A 13,900-nucleotide genomic window follows, 5' to 3' on the forward strand; every position below is an offset into this window, starting at 1 on the left:
TTGACTGCAATATGAGTTAAAAAAGGATGTACGTCCTCTCCATTGTCGAATATTGTCATAGCGACGTTATGCGAAATCGAGAACACAGAAAGCTCGTGGCTGGTTTGGTAAGTCTTTAGAACGTGAGCACAAAACTAATTTCAAATGCTGTTATGTAGCTACAATAACAGCTTTTTTTTCAACGAATCTTTGAGAAAAAGTGCGATTGGGCAGAATATGTTGTAAGGCTAGTAAAAATTGTCTACCTCCGACGGGACTCGAACCCGCAATCCCCGGCTTAGGAGGCCGGTGCCTTATCCATTGGGCCACGGAGGCGTATGTAGTTGTGCATTTTAATACCCATGCAATTCGTGGACGTCGTTTCTGTAAATTCGCACATATCCTTGAAATCAACTTTCTAGTGAACTTGAAAAATAATAATAAGGAGGGCAGAAACTACAAAAAGAAAACTGCATTTTAAGTTTAATTGACTTAGACCACCATAGATCGATCTCATATGAATATAAACTTCAGCAGTTTTTTTTAAGTTTTCTGTATAAAAATCCTATGTCGAAATTATTTCTATTTTCAATATTAAAGCGATAAGTCTCCGGCGTTTCTTAGCTTTATATACCTTTATTTTAGACACAATTGTGTCTACGACCATATCACGCTGAAAACACCGGTTCTCGTCCGATCACCGAAGTTAAGCAGCGTCGAGCTCGGTTAGTACTTGGATGGGTGACCGCCTGGGAATACCGGGTGTTGTAGACATTCCTTTTTGTAATTATTTAGTCTGTTCATATCTTCTTTCTCCTAAACTTGTCATCCATTTTTTTCTATTTTTTTCTTCGTATTATCTTGTCCTTGTTCGTTTCCCTTGATGAAAACTGTTTTAAAAAGGGCGACAGACGAATTCCTAAGTCACTACAGTTCTTATAACAACTATACCGGTAGATTTATCAAATTAGAAAAAAACACGAATTGTTTATAATCGTTGCGCTTTGACTGCAATATGAGTTAAAAAAGGATGTACGTCCTCTCCATTGTCGAATATTGTCATAGCGACGTTATGCGAAATCGAGAACACAGAAAGCTCGTGGCTGGTTTGGTAAGTCTTTAGAACGTGAGCACAAAACTAATTTCAAATGCTGTTATGTAGCTACAATAACAGCTTTTTTTTCAACGAATCTTTGAGAAAAAGTGCGATTGGGCAGAATATGTTGTAAGGCTAGTAAAAATTGTCTACCTCCGACGGGACTCGAACCCGCAATCCCCGGCTTAGGAGGCCGGTGCCTTATCCATTGGGCCACGGAGGCGTATGTAGTTGTGCATTTTAATACCCATGCAATTCGTGGACGTCGTTTCTGTAAATTCGCACATATCCTTGAAATCAACTTTCTAGTGAACTTGAAAAATAATAATAAGGAGGGCAGAAACTACAAAAAGAAAACTGCATTTTAAGTTTAATTGACTTAGACCACCATAGATCGATCTCATATGAATATAAACTTCAGCAGTTTTTTTTAAGTTTTCTGTATAAAAATCCTATGTCGAAATTATTTCTATTTTCAATATTAAAGCGATAAGTCTCCGGCGTTTCTTAGCTTTATATACCTTTATTTTAGACACAATTGTGTCTACGACCATATCACGCTGAAAACACCGGTTCTCGTCCGATCACCGAAGTTAAGCAGCGTCGAGCTCGGTTAGTACTTGGATGGGTGACCGCCTGGGAATACCGGGTGTTGTAGACATTCCTTTTTGTAATTATTTAGTCTGTTCATATCTTCTTTCTCCTAAACTTGTCATCCATTTTTTTCTATTTTTTTCTTCGTATTATCTTGTCCTTGTTCGTTTCCCTTGATGAAAACTGTTTTAAAAAGGGCGACAGACGAATTCCTAAGTCACTACAGTTCTTATAACAACTATACCGGTAGATTTATCAAATTAGAAAAAAACACGAATTGTTTATAATCGTTGCGCTTTGACTGCAATATGAGTTAAAAAAGGATGTACGTCCTCTCCATTGTCGAATATTGTCATAGCGACGTTATGCGAAATCGAGAACACAGAAAGCTCGTGGCTGGTTTGGTAAGTCTTTAGAACGTGAGCACAAAACTAATTTCAAATGCTGTTATGTAGCTACAATAACAGCTTTTTTTTCAACGAATCTTTGAGAAAAAGTGCGATTGGGCAGAATATGTTGTAAGGCTAGTAAAAATTGTCTACCTCCGACGGGACTCGAACCCGCAATCCCCGGCTTAGGAGGCCGGTGCCTTATCCATTGGGCCACGGAGGCGTATGTAGTTGTGCATTTTAATACCCATGCAATTCGTGGACGTCGTTTCTGTAAATTCGCACATATCCTTGAAATCAACTTTCTAGTGAACTTGAAAAATAATAATAAGGAGGGCAGAAACTACAAAAAGAAAACTGCATTTTAAGTTTAATTGACTTAGACCACCATAGATCGATCTCATATGAATATAAACTTCAGCAGTTTTTTTTAAGTTTTCTGTATAAAAATCCTATGTCGAAATTATTTCTATTTTCAATATTAAAGCGATAAGTCTCCGGCGTTTCTTAGCTTTATATACCTTTATTTTAGACACAATTGTGTCTACGACCATATCACGCTGAAAACACCGGTTCTCGTCCGATCACCGAAGTTAAGCAGCGTCGAGCTCGGTTAGTACTTGGATGGGTGACCGCCTGGGAATACCGGGTGTTGTAGACATTCCTTTTTGTAATTATTTAGTCTGTTCATATCTTCTTTCTCCTAAACTTGTCATCCATTTTTTTCTATTTTTTTCTTCGTATTATCTTGTCCTTGTTCGTTTCCCTTGATGAAAACTGTTTTAAAAAGGGCGACAGACGAATTCCTAAGTCACTACAGTTCTTATAACAACTATACCGGTAGATTTATCAAATTAGAAAAAAACACGAATTGTTTATAATCGTTGCGCTTTGACTGCAATATGAGTTAAAAAAGGATGTACGTCCTCTCCATTGTCGAATATTGTCATAGCGACGTTATGCGAAATCGAGAACACAGAAAGCTCGTGGCTGGTTTGGTAAGTCTTTAGAACGTGAGCACAAAACTAATTTCAAATGCTGTTATGTAGCTACAATAACAGCTTTTTTTTCAACGAATCTTTGAGAAAAAGTGCGATTGGGCAGAATATGTTGTAAGGCTAGTAAAAATTGTCTACCTCCGACGGGACTCGAACCCGCAATCCCCGGCTTAGGAGGCCGGTGCCTTATCCATTGGGCCACGGAGGCGTATGTAGTTGTGCATTTTAATACCCATGCAATTCGTGGACGTCGTTTCTGTAAATTCGCACATATCCTTGAAATCAACTTTCTAGTGAACTTGAAAAATAATAATAAGGAGGGCAGAAACTATAAAAAGAAAACTGCATTTTAAGTTTAATTGACTTAGACCACCATAGATCGATCTCATATGAATATAAACTTCAGCAGTTTTTTTAAGTTTTCTGTATAAAAATCCTATGTCGAAATTATTTCTATTTTCAATATTAAAGCGATAAGTCTCCGGCGTTTCTTAGCTTTATATACCTTTATTTTAGACACAATTGTGTCTACGACCATATCACGCTGAAAACACCGGTTCTCGTCCGATCACCGAAGTTAAGCAGCGTCGAGCTCGGTTAGTACTTGGATGGGTGACCGCCTGGGAATACCGGGTGTTGTAGACATTCCTTTTTGTAATTATTTAGTCTGTTCATATCTTCTTTCTCCTAAACTTGTCCTTCATTTTTTTCTATTTTTTTCTGCGTATTATCTTGTCCTTGTTCGTTTCCCTTGATGAAAACTGTTTTAAAAAGGGCGACAGACGAATTCCTAAGTCACTACAGTTCTTATAACAACTATACTGGTAGATTTGTCAAATTAGAAAAAAACACGAATTGTTTATAATCGTTGCGCTTTGACTGCAATATGAGTTAAAAAAAGGATGTACGTCCTCTCCATTGTCGAATATTGTCATAGCGACGTTATGCGAAATCGAGAACACAGAAAGCTCGTGGCTGGTTTGGTAAGTCTTTAGAACGTGAGCACAAAACTAATTTCAAATGCTGTTATGTAGCTACAATAACAGCTTTTTTTTCAACGAATCTTTGAGAAAAAGTGCGATTGGGCAGAATATGTTGTAAGGCTAGTAAAAATTGTCTACCTCCGACGGGACTCGAACCCGCAATCCCCGGCTTAGGAGGCCGGTGCCTTATCCATTGGGCCACGGAGGCGTATGTAGTTGTGCATTTTAATACCCATGCAATTCGTGGACGTCGTTTCTGTAAATTCGCACATATCCTTGAAATCAACTTTCTAGTGAACTTGAAAAATAATAATAAGGAGGGCAGAAACTACAAAAAGAAAACTATATTTTAAGTTTAATTGACTTAGACCACCATAGATCGATCTCATATGAATATAAACTTCAGCAGTTTTATAAGTTTTCTGTATAAAAATCCTATGTCGAAATTATTTCTATTTTCAATATTAAAGCGATAAGTCTCCGGCGTTTCTTAGCTTTATATACCTTTATTTTAGACACATTTGTGTCTACGACCATATCACGCTGAAAACACCGGTTCTCGTCCGATCACCGAAGTTAAGCAGCGTCGAGCTCGGTTAGTACTTGGATGGGTGACCGCCTGGGAATACCGGGTGTTGTAGACATTCCTTTTTGTAATTATTTAGTCTGTTCATATCTTCTTTCTCCTAAACTTGTCCTTCATTTTTTTCTATTTTTTTCTGCGTATTATCTTGTCCTTGTTCGTTTCCCTTGATGAAAACTGTTTTAAAAAGGGCGACAGACGAATTCCTAAGTCACTACAGTTCTTATAACAACTATACTGGTAGATTTGTCAAATTAGAAAAAAACACGAATTGTTTATAATCGTTGCGCTTTGACTGCAATATGAGTTAAAAAAAGGATGTACGTCCTCTCCATTGTCGAATATTGTCATAGCGACGTTATGCGAAATCGAGAACACAGAAAGCTCGTGGCTGGTTTGGTAAGTCTTTAGAACGTGAGCACAAAACTAATTTCAAATGCTGTTATGTAGCTACAATAACAGCTTTTTTTTCAACGAATCTTTGAGAAAAAGTGCGATTGGGCAGAATATGTTGTAAGGCTAGTAAAAATTGTCTACCTCCGACGGGACTCGAACCCGCAATCCCCGGCTTAGGAGGCCGGTGCCTTATCCATTGGGCCACGGAGGCGTATGTAGTTGTGCATTTTAATACCCATGCAATTCGTGGACGTCGTTTCTGTAAATTCGCACATATCCTTGAAATCAACTTTCTAGTGAACTTGAAAAATAATAATAAGGAGGGCAGAAACTACAAAAAGAAAACTATATTTTAAGTTTAATTGACTTAGACCACCATAGATCGATCTCATATGAATATAAACTTCAGCAGTTTTATAAGTTTTCTGTATAAAAATCCTATGTCGAAATTATTTCTATTTTCAATATTAAAGCGATAAGTCTCCGGCGTTTCTTAGCTTTATATACCTTTATTTTAGACACATTTGTGTCTACGACCATATCACGCTGAAAACACCGGTTCTCGTCCGATCACCGAAGTTAAGCAGCGTCGAGCTCGGTTAGTACTTGGATGGGTGACCGCCTGGGAATACCGGGTGTTGTAGACATTCCTTTTTGTAATTATTTAGTCTGTTCATATCTTCTTTCTCCTAAACTTGTCCTTCATTTTTTTCTATTTTTTTCTGCGTATTATCTTGTCCTTGTTCGTTTCCCTTGATGAAAACTGTTTTAAAAAGGGCGACAGACGAATTCCTAAGTCACTACAGTTCTTATAACAACTATACCGGTAGATTTGTCAAATTAGAAAAAAACACGAATTGTTTATAATCGTTGCGCTTTGACTGCAATATGAGTTAAAAAAAGGATGTACGTCCTCTCCATTGTCGAATATTGTCATAGCGACGTTATGCGAAATCGAGAACACAGAAAGCTCGTGGCTGGTTTGGTAAGTCTTTAGAACGTGAGCACAAAACTAATTTCAAATGCTGTTATGTAGCTACAATAACAGCTTTTTTTTCAACGAATCTTTGAGAAAAAGTGCGATTGGGCAGAATATGTTGTAAGGCTAGTAAAAATTGTCTACCTCCGACGGGACTCGAACCCGCAATCCCCGGCTTAGGAGGCCGGTGCCTTATCCATTGGGCCACGGAGGCGTATGTAGTTGTGCATTTGAATACCCATGCAATTCGTGGACGTCGTTTCTGTAAATTCGCACATATCCTTGAAATCAACTTTCTAGTGAACTTGAAAAATAATAATAAGGAGGGCAGAAACTACAAAAAGAAAACTATATTTTAAGTTTAATTGACTTAGACCACCATAGATCGATCTCATATGAATATAAACTTCAGCAGTTTTATAAGTTTTCTGTATAAAAATCCTATGTCGAAATTATTTCTATTTTCAATATTAAAGCGATAAGTCTCCGGCGTTTCTTAGCTTTATATACCTTTATTTTAGACACATTTGTGTCTACGACCATATCACGCTGAAAACACCGGTTCTCGTCCGATCACCGAAGTTAAGCAGCGTCGAGCTCGGTTAGTACTTGGATGGGTGACCGCCTGGGAATACCGGGTGTTGTAGACATTCCTTTTTGTAATTATTTAGTCTGTTCATATCTTCTTTCTCCTAAACTTGTCCTTCATTTTTTTCTATTTTTTTCTGCGTATTATCTTGTCCTTGTTCGTTTCCCTTGATGAAAACTGTTTTAAAAAGGGCGACAGACGAATTCCTAAGTCACTACAGTTCTTATAACAACTATACCGGTAGATTTGTCAAATTAGAAAAAAACGCGAATTGTTTATAATCGTTGCGCTTTGACTGCAATATGAGTTAAAAAAAGGATGTACGTCCTCTCCATTGTCGAATATTGTCATAGCGACGTTATGCGAAATCGAGAACACAGAAAGCTCGTGGCTGGTTTGGTAAGTCTTTAGAACGTGAGCACAAAACTAATTTCAAATGCTGTTATGTAGCTACAATAACAGCTTTTTTTTCAACGAATCTTTGAGAAAAAGTGCGATTGGGCAGAATATGTTGTAAGGCTAGTAAAAATTGTCTACCTCCGACGGGACTCGAACCCGCAATCCCCGGCTTAGGAGGCCGGTGCCTTATCCATTGGGACATGGAGGCATATGTAGTTGTGCATTTTCAATGAATACCCATGCAATTCGTGGACGTCGTTTCTGTAAATTCGCACATATCCTTGAAATCAACTTTCTAGTGAACTTGAAAAATAATAATAAGGAGGGCAGAAACTACAAAAAGAAAACTGTATTTTAAGTTTAATTGACTTAGACCACCATAGATCGATCTCATATGAATATAAACTTCAGCAGTTTTTTAAGTTTTCTGTATAAAAATCCTATGTCGAAATTATTTTTATTTTCAATATTAAAGCGATAAGTCTCCGGCGTTTCTTAGCTTTATATACCTTTATTTTAGACACATTTGTGTCTACGACCATATCACGCTGAAAACACCGGTTCTCGTCCGATCACCGAAGTTAAGCAGCGTCGAGCTCGGTTAGTACTTGGATGGGTGGCCGCCTGGGAATACCGGGTGTTGTAGACATTCCTTTTTGTAATTATTTAGTCTGTTCATATCTTCTTTCTCCTAAACTTGTCCTTCATTTTTTTCTATTTTTTTCTTCTTATTATCTTGTCCTTGTTCGTTTCACTTGATGAAAACTGTTTTAAAAAGGACGGAAAACGAATTCCGCAAATGGTCAAAAGATGAAATACGCAGATAGAAATAACAATCAAGAAAACACTAAACAGAAATCAACATTGTTAAAAGATCAAATACTAGTACGCAGACACAAACAACAATTTACAGAACACTAAACAGAAAACAAAATCGTGAAAAGATAAGATGCGCAGATACAAATAACAATCCACAAAATCCTACACAGAAAACAACATTGGCAAACGACAAAATACACAGATACAAAGAACAAGCAAGAGAACACTAAACAGAAAACAACATGGTCAAAGATAAAATACGCAGACAAAAACAACAATCCACAGAACACTACACAGAAAACAAAATGGTGAAACGACAAAATACGCAAACATAAACAACTATTATGCAGACCACAAACAACAATCCAAAGAACACTAAGCAAAAAACAGAATACAAAACGATCAAAAGAGAAAATACGCAGACAAAAACAACAAGCCACAAAACACTAAGCAGAAAACGAAATGGTTAAAAGAGAAAATACGCAGACAAAAACAAAAGCCACAACATGCCAAACAGAAAACAAATAGGCCAAAAGATAAAATAAGCAGACACAAACAACATGCCACAAAACACTAAATAGTAAACGAAATAGTCAAAGTTAAAATACGCAGACGCAAACAAAAGCCGCAAAACACTGAACAGACAACAAATGGTCAAATGATAAGATATGCAGACACAAACAAAAATCTATAGAACACTAAACCGAAAACAACATGTCAAGAGAAAATACGCAGATACGAACAACAATCTAAAGAACACTAATCAGAAAACAGAAAACAAAAAGAGAAAAGGATAAGATACGCAGATACAAACAACAGTCAACAGAACACTAAACACAAAACAAAATGGTCAAACGACAAAATACGCAGATACAAACAACAATCCACAGAGTCAGAACATTTAACAGACAACAACATGGTCAATCGACAAAATACGCAGACACAAACAACAATCCACAAAACACTACACAGAAAACTACATGGTCAATCGACAAAATACGCAGACACAAACAACAATCCACAGAACACTAAACAGAAAACAACATGGTCAAACGACAAAATACGCAGATACAAACATTAATCAACAGAACACTAAACAGAAAACAAAATAGTCAAAGATAAAATACGCAGCCACAAACAACAATCCACAAAACACTACAATAAAAACTAGAAACTGAGCAACACAAACCCCACTTATAATCAACTCTGAAAGGATATGTAGTTCCTGCTTATCATATGGCCTTTAGTCGGAGTATTCATGACATTCAAAACCAGGTGGTATTTGATGACCAATTCTTAAACGAGTTAAGAAGCTCAGTGGGTGGCCACGACAAAGGGAACAATTACGTGATGCAAAAATTCGTTGACAGTCAACCAAGTCATTGTGGCGTCTTTCAATCATTTGAAGATATTACTTCAACTTTACCGTTAAGAATCCAAGGTGTCCTGTCAGCAGCAACCCACATTTTATAGCTGGTCACAGCATTATATGCAGTCGTGAAAGCATTATATGCAGTGATCAAAACGTTATATGCAGCATGGTCACAACATTATATGCAGTGGTCACAACATTATATGTAGTGGTCACAACATTATATGCAGTCGTGACAACATTATATGCAGTTGTCGGAACATTATATGTAGTGGTTACAACTGTGGCAGACAGCATTATTATGTAATTATTATCTCCCTTGTTTAAACTTTAAATTTCATATTTTATTATAAAATAATTTACATGAATAAAATTGAGAATAGAAATTGGGAATGTGTCAAAGAGACAACAACCCGACCATAGAGCAGACAACAGCCGAAGGCCACCAATGGTCTTCAATGCAGCGAGAAACTCCCGCACCCGGAGGCGTCCTTCAGCTGGCCCCTAAACAAATATGTATACTAGTTCAGTGATAATGGACGTCATACTAAACTCCAAATTATACACAAGAAACTAAAATTAAAAATGATACAAGAATAACAAAGGCCAGAGGCTCCTGACTTGGGACAGGCGCAAAAATGCGGCTGGGTTAAACATGTTTTTTGATATCTCAACCCTCCCCCTATACCTCTAGCCAATGTAGAAAAAACAAACGTACAACAGTACGCACAGTAAAACTCAGTTCAAGAGAAGTCCGAGTCCGATGTCAGAATAGGAAACAAAAGAAAATAAACAAAATGACAATAATACATAAATAACAACAGACTACTAGCAGTTACTGACATGCCAGCTCCAGACCTCAATTAAACTGATTGAAAGATTATGTCTTCATCATATGAAGCTTATTAAGTATATATTTGTTAAATTGAATAGCTTTTGCTATTTGAATTCATTGGTTAAAGATATTTATTTACATTCTAAAGTTTAATATTTGCATCGTCGCAGAACCTGTAATTACCTTCTTCGGAAAACTTATATATTTTAGATAATTGATTTGAAATTATTATGTTGAGGGGCTTGAGGACTGACGTTCAGTCCAACCTAGGAAAGCCGTGCTTTCCAACCACCCTTTACAAGGTTAGTGCATCTGCCATATGCCTTCTTAATACGGGTATAATATTGAAGTGATTGACTGCTCCATTACTACTTTGGTTCTACATAATAAAAGTTGTAATTGTTGATTAAATTATATATTGTTTCACTGTTTTTGGTTTTCATTTACATAGATATTATATAGCGCTTTTACATTTGGCATCCATCGTCTCCGTATAAATCAGTTCACAAACTAGAATAAGCTGTGGTCCGCATCCCCGAATCTCCAGCAGAATTGTTCCTACTACACAATATTATATGCAGTGGTCACAGCATTATATGCAGTCGTGGTAACATTATATGCAGTTGTCGGAATATTATATTCAGTGGTCACAACATTATACGTGTTTTGTCGGTGAAGGTGATGATCAGTGATAGTGATGGTAGTGTTTCAAATTCGGAAAACTTCGTAAATTTTTTATCGGAAATTGCCGAATCCAGTCATAATTGATAATGCCCCGCAAACAAAACGAAACAGTCATATAATTTAGGCAATTCGATTGAAATCTTTATCTGAGAAAAAATAACGCCTGCTTACGTATATGATGCAGACTGTGTGTGTCGACCAGAGTAAGTGTCTCCTGTTATGCATGCATCTCATGCCATTCGAATTCAACTCAGTCAAAATGTAACAATCTGGAATAGGACACAAATAAAACACGTACACAATTCAAATTAAGTTTAGTTACTCTGAGACTTATGTTACTATAATGTAATAGTAGTCTCATTGATTTTTTAGCCCCTAAATTACCGCATCGGTTGTCTAGTGATAGTGTGCTCACTGGTTTGATCCCCGGCCTGGTTAAACCAAAAACATGAAAATTGGTATTTGCTGCTAATTAGCTAAGCACTTGGTATTAATGAACAAAGCTTGGTATGAATAATATGTTCAGGTAGAGTGATGTGTCTTCCTGTGGACTGTCACCTCGTGAATTATGATGTGTCTTGAAACATTCGGCTCAGTGTATCGATGTAGTACAAAGAAGTCAGTTCAAATTCATATCGTATTGACATTTTGTAGTCCTGATATGTATATAATATTTGCCAGTTGACGTTAAAAACAAATCTACCCATCCATAAAGTGTATGCAGGAAAAGCATTTTTGGAAATAAGTTTTCCATTTACGACCGATTCCGAATTGTTTGGAATAACATGTAGCATAAAATCATGTTATTTTCCTGTCATTCAACAGTCAAGTTTTAGTAATATCCATTTTGGGATCCCATGACAGAGAACAAAATGACTGCCGATAAAATGTGTCAAAACAGTGGCCATTTCTTCAATAAAACTACAGCAAATATAATCGGAGTATGGAATTTCGTAATTGTATAATTTGAGTCCCTAATAATTCTTTAAGCAAAGCTAGACTAATAAATCTCATGCTCGATCTGTTACTTTGCTTATATAACAAATTTACATGCCAAAACATGCATCTTATATATCTGCTAAGGACAGTGAAAAAACACAAATCTGACAGTTCTTTTTTGATATATCTAATAAGTCCATTAATCAACAGTAAGACAAAACTGCAACACTTTTCCATGTTGAATATTCATATATTAATTCATTTGAAAGCAATTGAAAAAAAGGATGCAAGAAGGAAAAGCTGAAAATGGTCAAATCTACATGGGTTTATCTTAATCCAGACCCTTTTCAGAAGGTCCTTTAACTTTTTAAAATTTACAGTATTTCAACTTCATTGGTTTCTTTGGGGTTGTAGGGACATTACGTCGTTTTTTTCTAAACATGAAATTACAAACGCTTAAAGATTTAAATTTTGGAAAATTAGAGCAAAGTTTTGAGTTTAAAAAAAAATAAGGACATCAATTCTTAACAAAAACCAAAATTCAACAGCAGTATAATAGGCATGTATTGTCTTTCAGATGCAAATTAATTTACTCTTAACTCTTGGGTTTTTGATCCCGGTGTAAAAAGTCAAGGTAATTCGGCCCTTAGGCTAGATCTTTTAACCTTTAGAGCAAGAAAATTGGTACCGTTATGTTATTAAATAAGAATTCCGCTGCAGATGCACATCGCTGATTCCGAATTCCGAGTTAAATTATATTGCCATTTTGATTTTTCAATACACTGGCTCTGCTATATTTTGTCTATGTATTATTTTTTCTGGCATAGTTGTTCGATTCTATAAAATTGCATCTGAATTTTGCGTTACAAGGCATATTATTAGGAAATTTTCTATGCACGTTGAATCTGTTGAACAATGTTTGCTTATCGGCGGATATAGTTTTAACTGAGTACATATCTTCGACACCGATATTCTTTGACCCGCTCTCCTGAAAAACGATATCCAACCAATGTAGTTAGTGGAGAAACAAATCCGGGAACTCAATATTTCTGTATAGCTTTTACAATTAGTATGAACAGAAGTTCATTACTGGGAACATAGACTCCTGGTATGCATTATACGACCAGCTGCAGGTCTGCTGCATCAGGTTGAAACTGTTTAAAAATTTATAAAGGTGAATATCACCCTTTTTTTTGTATAATATTTCTTACCGGAGCAGTGCCTCGGTTGATTCAATGGAAGCTACAACTTGCTCTCAGGATCAAACATGTTTAACGTCCGTCACATATTCTTTCTGTGCCTATCCCAAGTAATACAACAGAGTGGTTAGGTGATTGGTGGTTTCTGTCGGCAACATTTGTTTATCATTTACACCTTTTTGAAACAATTTGACTGTTGGTTTTCTCATTTGACTTGTTTTAAATTTTGTCATGCTGGGGACTTTTTGCAAAACTTAACCATCGCTGAAAGCCGTACGTTGGTCTATATATAGTTGTAAACTTCCTCGACCTTAGTCTATTGGGGGATGGTTGTCTCATTCATTTGTGTCAGTGGTAATCATACCACGTCTCCTTATTTTTATGTTTTATCATAAATACATAATTTCTTTACATTTCGGAAAAATTGTTATAACAGTCATTCTAAACGCGGAATGTGGTTAACCTGAGACTATTATAATAGAATAGAATAGAATATATAATAGAATATTTTTATTTCCCAAATTACAGGGCCCATGAAGGGCATAAAATCAGTTACAATTGATTGACATAATTGATAATTACAACAATAAACATCCCAGTGTACATGTAAATGTATATTAGCATTGGTCAGAATCAGAGCCAACAACAATATATATATATTGTGAATAAAAGAATAAAATTACATTATATGCATTCATTCTCAAATTGTTTACTAGACTTAGTGTCAATATTCATACCTGATCTCCTTAATTCAAAACAGTCTCCAATATAACAACCCATTTTTTCCATAAGAGATACATTTTCTTGGGTCAAGAGCCATAAAAATGTGGAAGATTTATATTTTTTTTTTAAATTATAACAAATGTTAGAAATGTATTAAAAAAAATTCTCTTTTGATATCATAAAGAGGGCATTCTAATAAAAAATGAAGCTCATCCTCAACTTTACCAAGTGAGCAATTTAAACAAAGACGCTCAGATCTATCTATATGTTGTTTTGAATATCTTTCTGTCTCAATTTTTAAAGAGTGAGCGCTTATTCTTAATTTACAAATTGACTGTCTTTTT

The 13,900-nt window shown here is 36.0% G+C and overlaps 15 non-coding genes across 15 annotated transcripts; 8 read left to right on the top strand and 7 right to left on the bottom strand.

Moving 5' to 3' along the window:
* Positions 1-242: 242 nt before the first annotated feature.
* On the bottom strand, positions 243-315 carry Trnar-ccu (transfer RNA arginine (anticodon CCU)). Its single transcript has one exon. It is a non-coding gene; the product is annotated as a tRNA-Arg (tRNA).
* Positions 316-634: 319 nt separating this feature from the next.
* Positions 635-753, top strand: LOC127713136 (5S ribosomal RNA). The gene has a single exon (XR_007987478.1). It is a non-coding gene; the product is annotated as a 5S ribosomal RNA (ribosomal RNA).
* A 472-nt stretch (positions 754-1,225) lies between these two features.
* Trnar-ccu (transfer RNA arginine (anticodon CCU)) lies at positions 1,226-1,298 on the bottom strand. Its single transcript has one exon. It is a non-coding gene; the product is annotated as a tRNA-Arg (tRNA).
* A 319-nt stretch (positions 1,299-1,617) lies between these two features.
* LOC127713137 (5S ribosomal RNA) lies at positions 1,618-1,736 on the top strand. The gene has a single exon (XR_007987479.1). It is a non-coding gene; the product is annotated as a 5S ribosomal RNA (ribosomal RNA).
* A 472-nt stretch (positions 1,737-2,208) lies between these two features.
* Trnar-ccu (transfer RNA arginine (anticodon CCU)) lies at positions 2,209-2,281 on the bottom strand. The gene has a single exon. It is a non-coding gene; the product is annotated as a tRNA-Arg (tRNA).
* A 319-nt stretch (positions 2,282-2,600) lies between these two features.
* On the top strand, positions 2,601-2,719 carry LOC127713139 (5S ribosomal RNA). The gene has a single exon (XR_007987480.1). It is a non-coding gene; the product is annotated as a 5S ribosomal RNA (ribosomal RNA).
* Positions 2,720-3,191: 472 nt separating this feature from the next.
* On the bottom strand, positions 3,192-3,264 carry Trnar-ccu (transfer RNA arginine (anticodon CCU)). The gene has a single exon. It is a non-coding gene; the product is annotated as a tRNA-Arg (tRNA).
* A 318-nt stretch (positions 3,265-3,582) lies between these two features.
* On the top strand, positions 3,583-3,701 carry LOC127713140 (5S ribosomal RNA). Its single transcript, XR_007987481.1, has one exon. It is a non-coding gene; the product is annotated as a 5S ribosomal RNA (ribosomal RNA).
* A 473-nt stretch (positions 3,702-4,174) lies between these two features.
* On the bottom strand, positions 4,175-4,247 carry Trnar-ccu (transfer RNA arginine (anticodon CCU)). Its single transcript has one exon. It is a non-coding gene; the product is annotated as a tRNA-Arg (tRNA).
* Positions 4,248-4,564: 317 nt separating this feature from the next.
* LOC127713141 (5S ribosomal RNA) lies at positions 4,565-4,683 on the top strand. Its single transcript, XR_007987482.1, has one exon. It is a non-coding gene; the product is annotated as a 5S ribosomal RNA (ribosomal RNA).
* A 473-nt stretch (positions 4,684-5,156) lies between these two features.
* Trnar-ccu (transfer RNA arginine (anticodon CCU)) lies at positions 5,157-5,229 on the bottom strand. Its single transcript has one exon. It is a non-coding gene; the product is annotated as a tRNA-Arg (tRNA).
* Positions 5,230-5,546: 317 nt separating this feature from the next.
* LOC127713142 (5S ribosomal RNA) lies at positions 5,547-5,665 on the top strand. Its single transcript, XR_007987483.1, has one exon. It is a non-coding gene; the product is annotated as a 5S ribosomal RNA (ribosomal RNA).
* Positions 5,666-6,138: 473 nt separating this feature from the next.
* Positions 6,139-6,211, bottom strand: Trnar-ccu (transfer RNA arginine (anticodon CCU)). Its single transcript has one exon. It is a non-coding gene; the product is annotated as a tRNA-Arg (tRNA).
* Positions 6,212-6,528: 317 nt separating this feature from the next.
* Positions 6,529-6,647, top strand: LOC127713143 (5S ribosomal RNA). The gene has a single exon (XR_007987484.1). It is a non-coding gene; the product is annotated as a 5S ribosomal RNA (ribosomal RNA).
* An 868-nt stretch (positions 6,648-7,515) lies between these two features.
* On the top strand, positions 7,516-7,634 carry LOC127713144 (5S ribosomal RNA). The gene has a single exon (XR_007987485.1). It is a non-coding gene; the product is annotated as a 5S ribosomal RNA (ribosomal RNA).
* The last annotated feature ends 6,266 nt before the right edge of the window (positions 7,635-13,900 follow it).

The sequence above is a fragment of the Mytilus californianus genome, unplaced genomic scaffold (assembly GCF_021869535.1).
Source record: "Mytilus californianus isolate M0D057914Y unplaced genomic scaffold, xbMytCali1.0.p SCAF_8, whole genome shotgun sequence".
NCBI lineage: Eukaryota > Metazoa > Mollusca > Bivalvia > Mytilida > Mytilidae > Mytilus > Mytilus californianus.